This window comes from Pan paniscus, chromosome 13 (assembly GCF_029289425.2).
Source record: "Pan paniscus chromosome 13, NHGRI_mPanPan1-v2.0_pri, whole genome shotgun sequence".
NCBI lineage: Eukaryota > Metazoa > Chordata > Mammalia > Primates > Hominidae > Pan > Pan paniscus.
Window position 1 is genome coordinate 52,277,714 of NC_073262.2, and position 12,727 is coordinate 52,290,440.

A 12,727-nucleotide genomic window follows, 5' to 3' on the forward strand; every position below is an offset into this window, starting at 1 on the left:
TTTCTTGTTTATTTTGTTGACTTTATACTCCACTTCTAATTTAAACATTTTATTTTGCCATCGTGTTTTTAGTTTGGTTACTAAAATACTTAGATTTTTTTTCATTTTCTTAATGCTTTCTATTTTTGGCGACTGGTATAAATGTTTTGTTTTAATGATGCAATATCATAACATTTGTGAGCCTGATACATTTATATTTAAGAAGTCATCCCAATCCCATCAGTTTTCATTTCTGTATGTCATTTCTTTTTATTTTTTATTTTTATTCTGAAAAGAGTTAATTGAAAAATAAAAATTATATGTTTTATGGTGTACAACATAATGTTTTGAAGTATGCATACATTGTGAGATGGCTAACTTGAGCTAATTAACATTTGCATTATTGGGGTAGAGGGAGGGGGAGGGATAGCATTAGGAGATATACCTAATGTAAATGACGGGTTAATGGGTGTAGCACACCAACATGGCACATGTATACATATGTAACAAACCCACACGTTGTGCACATGTACCCTGGAACTTAGAGTATAATAAAAAATATATATATAAAATAAACACAACAAAAATGAAAAAAAAATTTGCATTATCTCACATATTTACCATTTTTTTGTGGTGAGAATATTTAAAATCTTCTCTCTTAGAGGTTTTCAAAATACAATAGATTGCTATTAACTGTAGGTGCCATGATGTACAACAGAGCTCTTTAATTTATTTCTCCTATCTAACTGAAATTTTGTATCCGCTGACCAATATCTCTCCAATCTCCTTTCTCAACCCCAAGCCTCTGGTAACTACTATTCTACCTTCTGATTCCATTATTTCAATTTTTTTAGATTCTACCCACCCTGGCTTATTTTGTTAAGTGTAATGTATTTCTGGTTCAACCATGTTGTCCCAAATGATATAATTTCCTTCTTTTTTTTTTTTAAGGCTATTACTCCATTGTGTATATACACTACTTATCCCTTCATGGGCAATTATGTGGACTCTCACTTGTTTCTTTTGTGTGATTGCTGTTCTTTTCACTAGAAAAACTGCTGATATGTAAAGGTCTTTCCTCTCACAGTGTTAGATTTTCCAGAGAAGCATTGACTGAAACTTTTCTTCAAGGAAGAAAGAAGACAACAGCTGAGACAATGTGAAAACCAGGTTATGAACTCTGTTTTGTGTTCATTTTATCTATTTGCCAACTGCAATTCACTTTCATCTTTAATTCCCACATCTCACTTCTGCCCTTCACTATACCTGGTGTCCTGAATCCACAGCACCACAGATCACTTTTTCTAGGAAAGAACTATTTGGTGTTCTGCCTTGAAGGTAGGTGCTTGCATTTGAGTGTTTTTCTCAATGAGAAGGAAAAAAAGAGAGTCAAAATTTCTCATATATCCACTTTCAAACTATATTCACCTAAATGTGTACTGTGATATATGCTTTCCTTATGACCTCTTCTTGATTCGTGCCAATGTATCTTCTGACTTCCTTGGGTTTTACAAGGCAAATCAGTTCACCTCTCATCATCATTTCTTTTCCACGCTCTTGTGGGGCAACTTCCACTACAGAGGTGCCATATCCCCATGTAGTTTCTGGTCTCCTAACTTTTCCTGGAATCTCTTTTTTTTTTTTTTTTTCTGAGATGGAGTCTCGGTCTGTCTCCTGGAATCTCTTATCTGTTGATATTTCTTTTTCCATTATCTTGGTCTTCTCAGTATTATGTTTTTATTATCCAAAAACAAAGTAGATAAAAAGAGACTTATCCTACATCTTCAGTCAAGAAATCAATACCATCATATCTTACTAATAATTATTAAAACATACTAGAGCTGCCTAGTTTAAATGAGTTACAGATGATAGGGACTAAATATAAAAAGCAGCCATATTTCTTATTTGAGTTTCTAATATCGAAGCAGAGCTGAATGCTACTCACACGAGAGAATCGGGGCTTATATTGTGTGGCATTGGCAATAGCTACTGTGGCACCCAAGAGACGAGAGGAAAAAGTGGGATGGAAGCCGCAGAAAAGACCTGTTGATGATTTGAAATTGACTAGATCCTGAAAAATCGCATAACCATAGTAAGAGGGATAAAAAAAGCACCAGGGTTTTATTAACTAGACTGTTTTTCTTTTCTTTTCTTTTCTTTTAAAGAAAATGGTTCTAGATATTTATTAACTCTGGTGTGGAGTGGTTTCATTTTTACCTCAGTTATTCAATTTCTGTACCTACAAAATGAAAATATCTATCGCTACCATATTTTAATTTTGCATATTGAATATATTGTAAACATGAACTTTGTGAGACAATGTCTAGCAAATAATAGGCCACCAAATGATTAATAGTACACAAATTAACAAAGGTTGTTGTCCCAGTTTTAATAAAGGTGATTATTATGATGTGATCATGAAGAGAAGGCATGAGCCCATCCATGTGCCCAGCACACCTAATACACAGGTTCTACTTGTCTGTGTTCCTGGGAAAGGGCTTAGAGTCAGTGAGAAATATAGAAAAGAGAAAGGAAAAAGCAGTTATCATGTTCCTATAATGTGATCAGCATGTTATTGAATAATAATTACATTCTAGATGTATATAAAACATATAAATGTGTTTAAAAATATGTATACAAAATATATGGAGAGTTACAAAGCTATCAGCTATATTTATACAGCTTAAAATCATGTAGGTTTATATGTACCTATATATAGACACACTCATATATAGTTATATAATTATGAAGAATCATAAATATGTGAATGCTTCTTCATCCACCAGCTAACTTAAGGAAAAAATTGTGATTAATAACTTGGAAGCCCCTTAGAGGTTGTATATCTTCACATATATCCTTTCTTTCAGAAACTAAAATTTTGTGCCTGTTTTTCTTTTTCATTTTTACCATATATGTACGTATTTGTTTTGTTCTTTGTGCTGTTTACATTTATAAAAATGAAACTGACTGTAGTTATTTATCTGTAAGTTATCATTAATTATTTTATTATTTTGCTCAATGTGATGTTACTCAGTCTGCCAGTTATTGATTCCTTGCCTTTAGTTTTATATTCATCCTTTTTTCTGTTCTGTGAAAATAGATCTGGGCCTTTTACTATTTTTCTTTGTCAGCTGGCACAGTGCTAATCTTTGTCAATAGGGGTTACTGGAGAGACACTGCAAGAAGAAAGGGTTTTGTTTCCTGGTTTCTGCAGCAGACACAGCTTCTTCATTAATCAACAGAAGTTCATGGAAGTCAACAGAAACACAAGTGGCTTTCTGCTTCCCCTGACACCTCCCTACTCCCAGGCAGTTTTGTAGTATATAGTCTCTTTTGTAAGTACAATTTTAACTTACAAATTAGAAGGCAGATTCCTATCAAGTGCTGAATTGTAGATTTCGAGAAAGTTCTGTGCGTGGCACCACAGTGACTTCTCTGCGTTCAGAGGCTATGACCTACCATCTGCTTCCCAACAAGGCCTGTTCATGGGGGGTGGTTCTAACATGGCCGGGGGGTGGTTCTAACATGGCTGCATTCTCCAGCCCTACAGGTAGTGACTGCTTTTTTAAAAAAGTTCTCTTTACTTCTTATTAGATTATATTGCATCCCTCCAATTCCCTGTTATAGTTTAAAATTCTTTATTTTAATATTTTATGATTTAAATTTCTTGGGGTTTCTCTCTTCTTATTAGACCCAGGCTGATATTCTTCCTTCATTTGTATAGTTCTTTTATTTGTACTACCTGTGACATTTGTTTTTAATTTGTATTTCATATGCTTTTCCCATGATCACTAATAAATTTGCATAACTGTGGATATATTTGTTGGCAAATAGCATTTCCATCTATCAGACTCTTTATATGTAATCTCATTTAATCCTCACTACAACCCTGGAAGATACATATTCTGTTTCTCATTTTATACATCGAAAAACAAAACTCTGTTAAATAAAATGATTTGTCAAGTTAAATAATTTGTCTAAGTACAAGAAAGTAGTAGATCTGGAATTTAAAATATTGTCTTTCATTCCCCAAATCACTGTTTTGTTTCTAATACTTTATGCTAAGTAATGATAGACATGATATAGAAAGTGGTAGTTTACTGTTACAATTTTACAAGGTAGTGCTTCATTTGTTTATAAACCAAATATGAAACTATTACAAAGATTTATTAAAAATATAATGAGCTCTTGATCTGGGCAGTAGGGACAGGAACAACAACAATAAGAAAACAAAAAATCTGTTTTCCTTTAAGTAATCTAGGAAGGAAAAAGAGGGAATATAAATTATTTAAAAACTAGCTTTCTTATGAGTTTTTGAACTAAACTTATTCTGAATGTCATCACTAACCTCTAATATAATGGGTTTCACATAATATTGGGTCATTACATTTTTAAGCATCATCAAATATAATGAAGAATAATATATTTGAAAATCAGTTTGATAAAGAAAAAAATTTGAAATTCAGATTTAGATCAGGCTTCATTAAAAAGGCAAAAAAAGTCCCAAAGCCGAACTTGCCCATTTCTTGATTTGCAAATGAAAAATTTAAAAAACCAAATGACACAGGGATCAATGTGGGGAGATAATTCAAAAAGCAGCACCACAAAGGAGTTAAATATAATATAATTACATGTCAAATCCATGAGCCACACTCTCAGGACTGGAGATAGGAAATCAGCCAAGGTTATTCAAAAGAACAAGAGTAATATGCTCCCCTGTTTCGTATTCTATCACTCCCAGTTTTATACTTAACTAGCTCTGCCTAAGAGCCAGACCGGACACCAATTTAAACATTAGCGAAAGTTCCCTGTGCAGTCAAGCAGTCCTCTCTTTCATCTAGTCTGACCTCTCTTGCTTGTGCCGTCTGCTTTTGGTCTCCTGTTGTTTTCAGTATTAAGCTCTCAAAATTGGTAGTGGGTAATGGTTCGTCTCTTATTAATTTAAAAAATATTCAAGGCATAAATAAATAAATGTTTTTTTGAAAAAAATTCAGGCACTAAAACAGAAAACGGTTTGAACAGGGGTTGCTTCACGGCATCTTTCAAATTATCCTCATAGTTTGCTGCTTATTTACCTTTATGAGATTTTACACAACTAAAGATGATTCATTAGTTGGTCTTAATACTTTACGAAATATAGATCTCCAAGACTGCTTTTAATGAAGTCAAAAAGGTAATACTGAAACTGAATTGGAGTAGAATGACCTCCACTTTGGTGCATAGAGTGCGCTCTATACATACCAACAAGCTTACCGACCCACATGTAAACCTCAGTTTTCTGTTTTCCAAAAGTCACGTGTTATACACACGTACCCAATGGCCATGTTTCTTACCAGGTTTCTTGGTTAAGTTGAAATATTTTTATTTAAAAAAACAGAATCATATGTAAATTTTATTACATTTAAGTATAGGTTTATAATACACAAACCTATTTACCTGCAATTCATTTGACTAGTTTAGGTTCCAATGTGTATTTCTCATGCAATCTTTGCATATCGCACCACAATTGTCTTTCTTTTTTTAACGGATCTATGGAATTTATGGAATCTCTTGTTATTACGGATTCTCTCGCTAGACATTTAAAAGACTCTCCTGCGTTTTTAAGGTAACTGTGTGTTATTGCATAAAAAGAAAACAGATAAGCACCTAAGCGCACCTTAAGTAATTTAAAAAGTATTCATTTGGGCCACTTGCTAGCATCTTCTGTGTTGCTGTTTGGAAATAGCTGATGTCTCTGTTTTACTCCCTGGTGTGTGCCAGGACCTTTGCTATTCCCTACCTCGTAGTCCTGACTGGCCATCTGTTTTAATGTCAAGATTAGGATTTATCTTCCTGTGATTTCCCATTAGTTTCCCAATTAAGTCTCCAAAATTCCAGCACTATCAATCCCAAGCTTTCACCCAGCGAGCCTGACATAGGTGGAAGATGATCAATGGCAAAAACCCAGACATATGCCACTTAGATATTGCAGAGTCAGAAAGATGTTCCCACTCTATCTAAATGCAGAATTTACTGTACACAATTCCATTCGCCTTACCCCAGTGATACCATGGCAGCAAGTCATTCTTCCTCATGAAAGTTTTAAGATGCTTGGTTCCCACACTGCTTGATGAGCAGGATTATATGCAGCCTCCCTGCCTCCTGTCCCTGCACATACACACTCACAAGTATTGACATTTTCCTCCTTAGAAACTCAGATTAGCAGCATGTGACAAGTTGCACCTTTGGATACAATAGCATAAGAACCTATTTTAAGGAAAAACTTCTACTAGGGAATGTGATATAGTATTTCCTCACGGGAACATTTTCCTCTAAGGAACTTATAAATATATTGAGATGTAATAGTACAATTGTTTTCGATCCATTCAGAATCTCACCTTACATTATCTATGACTAGACAAATTGAGACGTTATAGGATGCTGGCCTGACAGCTCATGCCATCGGTGTTAGAATTTCATTTTTCCATAGTACTCGTTGAGTCCAGAAAAGAGCTGAGTGCCTCGTAGGAGCTAGTCTATAACATAATTAGTAATTAAGCTATTATAATTACTAACTATGCTATTATAATTACTAATTATGTATTATAATTACTAATTATGTTATATAATAGCATCTAAAATATATATTTTTACAAGAAGATTAATTTATTTCTTTAAAAGATGAAAAGAAGACACTAATTTACTTGCAATACAGAGCTATACATATGAGCTATAGAATTAGTGATGCAGATATTTTAAAATAAACCAACTTTCATCAAACCCAAAGAGTGACATGAACCAGACAACTAGGAAAATCTTTATGTACCTTTGAGGAGAAAATGGAACAGTGACTAATTTTGGGTAATTGCTTTAAGTATTACATTGTGGCAAACATTCATTTTGCCTGTCAAATGCCTCATTACCATTTTATCAAACCATGACTTGAAAGAAGCAAACTAAGAATAACCCTTTAAAGAAGTAAGGCTACCTGTGAATATTATTCATAATTTTAACATGCATAATAACTAATGTTTTAACTTGAAATCTACATCAGCTAGTGAATAATTTACTCGCTCTAGTTTGACCCTAATAAATTCCTCAATATGAAAATTAGTAATATGGCATTGAATACAGGTATATAATTATCTCCCTGAATTTATAATGGAAATATTTAAAAAGAACAAATATTCAATTATCTTGTTAGGGTAATTTAAGTTCATCCATAACCTCAACAAAAAACACAGGAAGATGGAATACTCTAGTGAAGACATAAAAGGTGCTTGGCCAATTTGATAGTCACAACTTTTTACTTTATATATTTACTCATATAATTTTACCATCATTTATTTATTCACTTAATGGTTGACACATTCATTCATTTAGAAAGCATATGCTAAGGAAGTACTGTGCTCAGGCTCTGTTCTAAGAGGCAGGGATGTTAAGTGGAGAAGGATGGAATTCTTGCCTCTTCTTTCTCCTCTACTCACCTTTTCAGTATTCTTGGGACCACCATATGGTATCAGTGGCATTCTCCAAGGATGCTGCTTACCTGATGTTGCCCTCAGAATCCTACCTTCCCTATTCAAGTGTAGTGCACCCTGTAACCTGTTTATAATGAGATTCTGAAGAGTTATTTTACTCTATATATTACAAAGGTGATGTTCTGGTTCCCTTTATGTGTCAACTTGACGGGGCCACAAGGTGCCCCTATTCATGACCATATATTCTGGGTGTGTCTGACAGTGCTCTGCATGAGATTAACACATGAATGCAGAGACTGAGTAAAGTACACTGCTCTCAGCATAGGTGGGCTCATCCAATCAACTGACTTCATGAATAGAACAAAAGGCTGAGTTAAGAAGGAACTCCTCCTGTATGATTGCCTTGATCTGGGTTATGGACTTTTCAGTCTCAAGACATGTACTGAAACATTGATTCTTCTTGGGTCTCACCCATGCTGGTTTTTGTACTGGAACTTATGTTGTCAGCTCTCCTGGCTCTCAGGCCTTTGGATTTGGACTGGCTCTCTTGGGACTCCAGCTTTTCTCAATCTCTCTCTGTTTCTCTGGAGAACCCTGATTAATACAAGTGATAAAGCTATATATTAAAAACGACTTCACCACTCTCTCTCTCTTTCTCTCTGCGTGTGTGTGTGTGTGTGTGGAAAGTATGTAAATTAGAGTATATTTATACATTTCAAGTGAAATCTTAAAATGAATACACAAACACACATATAGTAATTCTCCTTAACTTCAGGGCATATGTCCCAAGTCCCCCAGTGGATGCCTAAAACCACAAACAGTACCACACCCTATAAAGATGTTCCCTATCTAATGATGATTCAACTTAAAATTTTTAACTGTATCATTGGTTTTTTCAGATGTAATCCCATTGTAAATCTAGAAGTATCTGAAGTTATAATGGTTTAACTTATAATTTTACAACTTTATGATGAGTTTATTGGAGTACAAAATGCATTTTTTAAATTTTTTAACTCTTTTATTTTAGGTTCAGGGGTACATGTGCAGGTTTGTTATATAGGTAAACTGCATGTCACAGGGGCTTTGTGGACATATTATTTTATCACCAGGGTAATAAGCATAGTACCCCATAGGTAGTTTTTTTTATCTTTCCCCTCCACCGCTCTCATCCCTTTTTTCCCCTCCCATCCACCACTCTCAAGTAGGACTTGATGTCTGTTGTTTGCCTCTTTATGTTCATGTGTTCTCATTGTTTAGCTTCCACTTATACATGAAAACATGTGGTATTTGGTTTTCTCTTCCTGCATTAGTTTGTTTAGGATAATGGCCTTCAGTTCCATCCATGTTGCTGTAAAAGAAATGACCTTGTTATTTTTTATGGTCAAGTAGTATTCCATGTTGTGTATGTACCACATTTTCTTTATCCAGTCTACTGCTGATGGGCATTTAGGTTGATTTGATGTCTTTGATATTGTGAAAAGTGCTATGATAAACATACATGTACAAGTGTCCATGTGTTAGAATAATTTAAAATTTGGGGGGTATATATCCAATAATGGCACTGCTGGGTTAAACAGTAACTCTATTTTAAGTTCTTTGAGGAATTGCCACAGTGCTTTCCACAATTGCTGAACTAACTTATATTCCCACCAGCAGTGTATAAGCATTCGCTTTTCTCCACAACCTTGTCATCATCTGTTATTTTTTGACTTTTTAATGAAAGACATTCTGACTAGTGTGGAATGGCATCTCACTGTGCTTCTGGTTTGCATTTTTCTAATGATGAGTGATGTTGAGCATTAGAAGCATTTTTGACACAATATTTTACTTAGGATGGGGTTATAAGGACATAACCCCATTAAAAATGGAGGATCATTGCTATATACATGTACTGTGTATTTTTTAAACAATATCTTAACAATACCTTTATCATAGGTAAGATTTTAGCAATATCATGCCTGTGATAAAGTTTAATTTACAAATTACAAACAATACTCTTGCACTTTGGGGCCATTACAACGTAAAATAAGGGTGATGTGGACACAAGTACTGTGATACTATGACAGTGGATCTGATCATTGAGATGGGTTCTAAGTGACTAATGGATGGGTCCTATATACAGCATGGATACACTGGACAAATGGAGGATCACATCCTGGGTGATATGGAGTGGAATGGAATGATATTTCATTATGCTACCTAGAATCTTGGCCAATTTAAAACTTGTGATTAATCTAAAATATTTCATTTAACATTTTCAAACCATGGTTGACTGTGGGTAACTAAAATCATGGGAGGTGGCACTGCAAATAAGGGAGGACTACTGTATATGTACACTAGGTACTGGGAAAAAATGTCTTAATCTGAATTTAAACTTACATTAAAAATATAAAATTGTAAAAACCCTTAGCCAGGAAAAATTCTTGAGATTTTTCCTCAACAGATTTATGTTCTAGTTTCCTTTGTAATTTTTTTTAATTTTTGCTTTTATTTATCCAACACAATTTCTTCTAGTAAATAAAAAAAGTAGAATTTTTAGTCTCAGACTGTACTTAGTGTTAAACATGTTAGGTAGAGTTAGTTCAAGGAGTTCTGGGGGAAGGTGGGAGAGGTCGGCCACCTTTACATGTAAACTTGAGACAATATTCCCTTTCTGCTTTAATGGGAGTTTATCTCTGTCTGTTCCATTTCACCTTCCGTATTCTCTGCAGCTCTGGGTGTGTAGACAATATTTTACTCCTCTTGGTGATAAGTGTTACTTTGTAATTGGAATCTGAAGTGAGAATTTAACCATATTGGGTAGAAACATGGATATCATAACTCCTTCATTTAAGACTACTATCTTTTCATTTTAGAAATAGTTCTTGGTGGGGGGTGCTACTTCATCACTCATACCCATATAATATAGAGTACATTCATTGGAGGCCAATGGGAAATAAGATTATAGGTAAGGTAGGGTAAGCTGATGAAGGGTCTCAAACTCCAGCAGATATGGACATATCATGAACTACAGTGAACAGCATTTTAAAGTTTTATTTGGAACAGTGACATTAAACAGAAGTAACTGACTTGTTAGAAAGAAATAGTTTAACACCAGAACCTTTTGGATGCATTACTGGATGCCAAAGGACACTTCAACCTGAGATATTGCAGTTAAAGTATAATTGATAAAGAAAGCTACAAGGGGAATATGGAAAATAAATTTTTGAAAAATGGGGAAGAGATTTCATGCTAAAATATATTATTTTTTCTTTTCTTGAGATGACTAAACACATCCTGTCCACACACACACATTTATATACACACACATACATGTATACACTACAGACAGAACACATTTGAGAAGGACATTTATATTTACAGAAATGCATAGAATTACACTTCCTAAAATAAAAATCACAAGATGTTAAAGAAACATGAGAAGAAAAAAAAATATCGGCCAGGCATGGTGGCTCATGCCTGTAATCCCAGCACTTTGGGAGGCTGAGATGGGCAGATCACTTGAGATCAGGAGTTTCAGAGTTGTCTGGCCAATATTTTAAAACAAGAAAAAAGAAACAATATCAACACCAACTACAGAATTGTGATCAAATATATTTTAGAAGCTACAGTTTTAAAAATTTAAGCAATTTTATTTAAAAGCCTATGATACACTATTATTTGTTGTGTATCTCCAAGATAGGGTTAATTTTGCAAAGCATATTTGAGTACCAAATCCTTCTTACGTAGAACACCTTTTCTTGCTTATGTTCTATATAATGTTAATTTGGGGAATGACAACTGTGAACATCATAATTCCAACATAAACTGCTTTTCTTATATCTGATCAATATGGAGTACTGATCAATATGGAGTATGAAAGGAACCACCAGAATTTGAAACCTACTAAAGTAACTTTCATCATCCTGATTAGGGAATTCACCAATACTTATTTTTATTTTAATGAGTTCACATACATTATGCTCATACCATGTGTCAGAAGAAAAGACAGAATGGACAATTACAGAGCACACATTCTAGTATGTTATTTTCATACATGTAAAGTATATTGACCAATCTAGAGCATCTGTTTGCTTCTTTTCACTTTATCCTTTGTGATGAATATAAAGTTATAAATAAAAATTACTCCCCTGTGGGAACTGACATAAAAGGACATCTGAATCAATTTTGGAAGGTAGGCAAATATCATGGCTGTGTTCAACGATGAGAGTTTCCCTAAAATAAACAAGTTCCTCTTTTTGATTTCCATGTGCTATTCTTGATGTCATGGCTAAGATTAAGACTTTGGGTTCACATTGATCTAGGTTTTCATCGTGATTTGGCCACCTTTTAATTGTGTGATGTTGGGGAAGTTGGTCTCCTTCTCTGATCCTTTAATTAATAGTATGGTAAATGGGGTAATAACACCTGTCATTTATGGCTAGTGTGGTGGATTCTCATATGTAAAATACCTATATAACAATGAGCAGAGAGTGAATGCTTAATGTAAATGATGACTATGAAGAAGACTATAGTGATGATAAATAATTGAAGATTAATCTGCTGAAAATCAGAATGAATTAGGGAAGAGGGATTTGGATGTAGAAAAAATGCTAAGAGACTGTAATTCAATGACAATGAGAAGATGAAGAGACAACAAATTTGAGATATTCCATGACATAAACTACCAACATCTCTTAGTGATTAAACATTTGAAAGGAGATGGAATTATGTATTTAGCTCACTGCAAGCTATTCACATGATGATGTGTATATTGACAATACTCTTCGTGGTAATGGGAAATGGTAGGTTTGGAGACTGGTCAGGAGGTGTTCAGTGGGGTGAAAATTAACAATATCCACCTGCCTTCTAAAAAGATAAATGCTGAATTACTTACTTCTCATGTTACTGCTTAGTAATACTCCAAAAAGGGTGTCAATAGTATCTACTGAAAAAAAGCAAGATCTAATTCTTTATAGTCAGTTTCTGTCATTTCTTTCCAAGTGTATATTTTGTTATGTGATGGAAATATAGAGTGCAATAGTAAACTTCCTCTTGGCATATTTTGTTTATATTATAAAGCTATTCAGATAAGGTTGTGTTAGAAAGTGAAGTGTGTTCACTATTTCTGTGGGTAAATACTTGTTCAGTGTGAAGAGTAGAGCTTTCAAGCATTAGCCTTTTTGAACAGGATGTAGGTATCTATAATCCAAACGAATATAACTATACAGGAATTTTATGAGTTATTAAGCTCTTCTAATAACAAAAATACCTTCGCAATAATAGTGGTGACAAATTGTCCAAAAGTT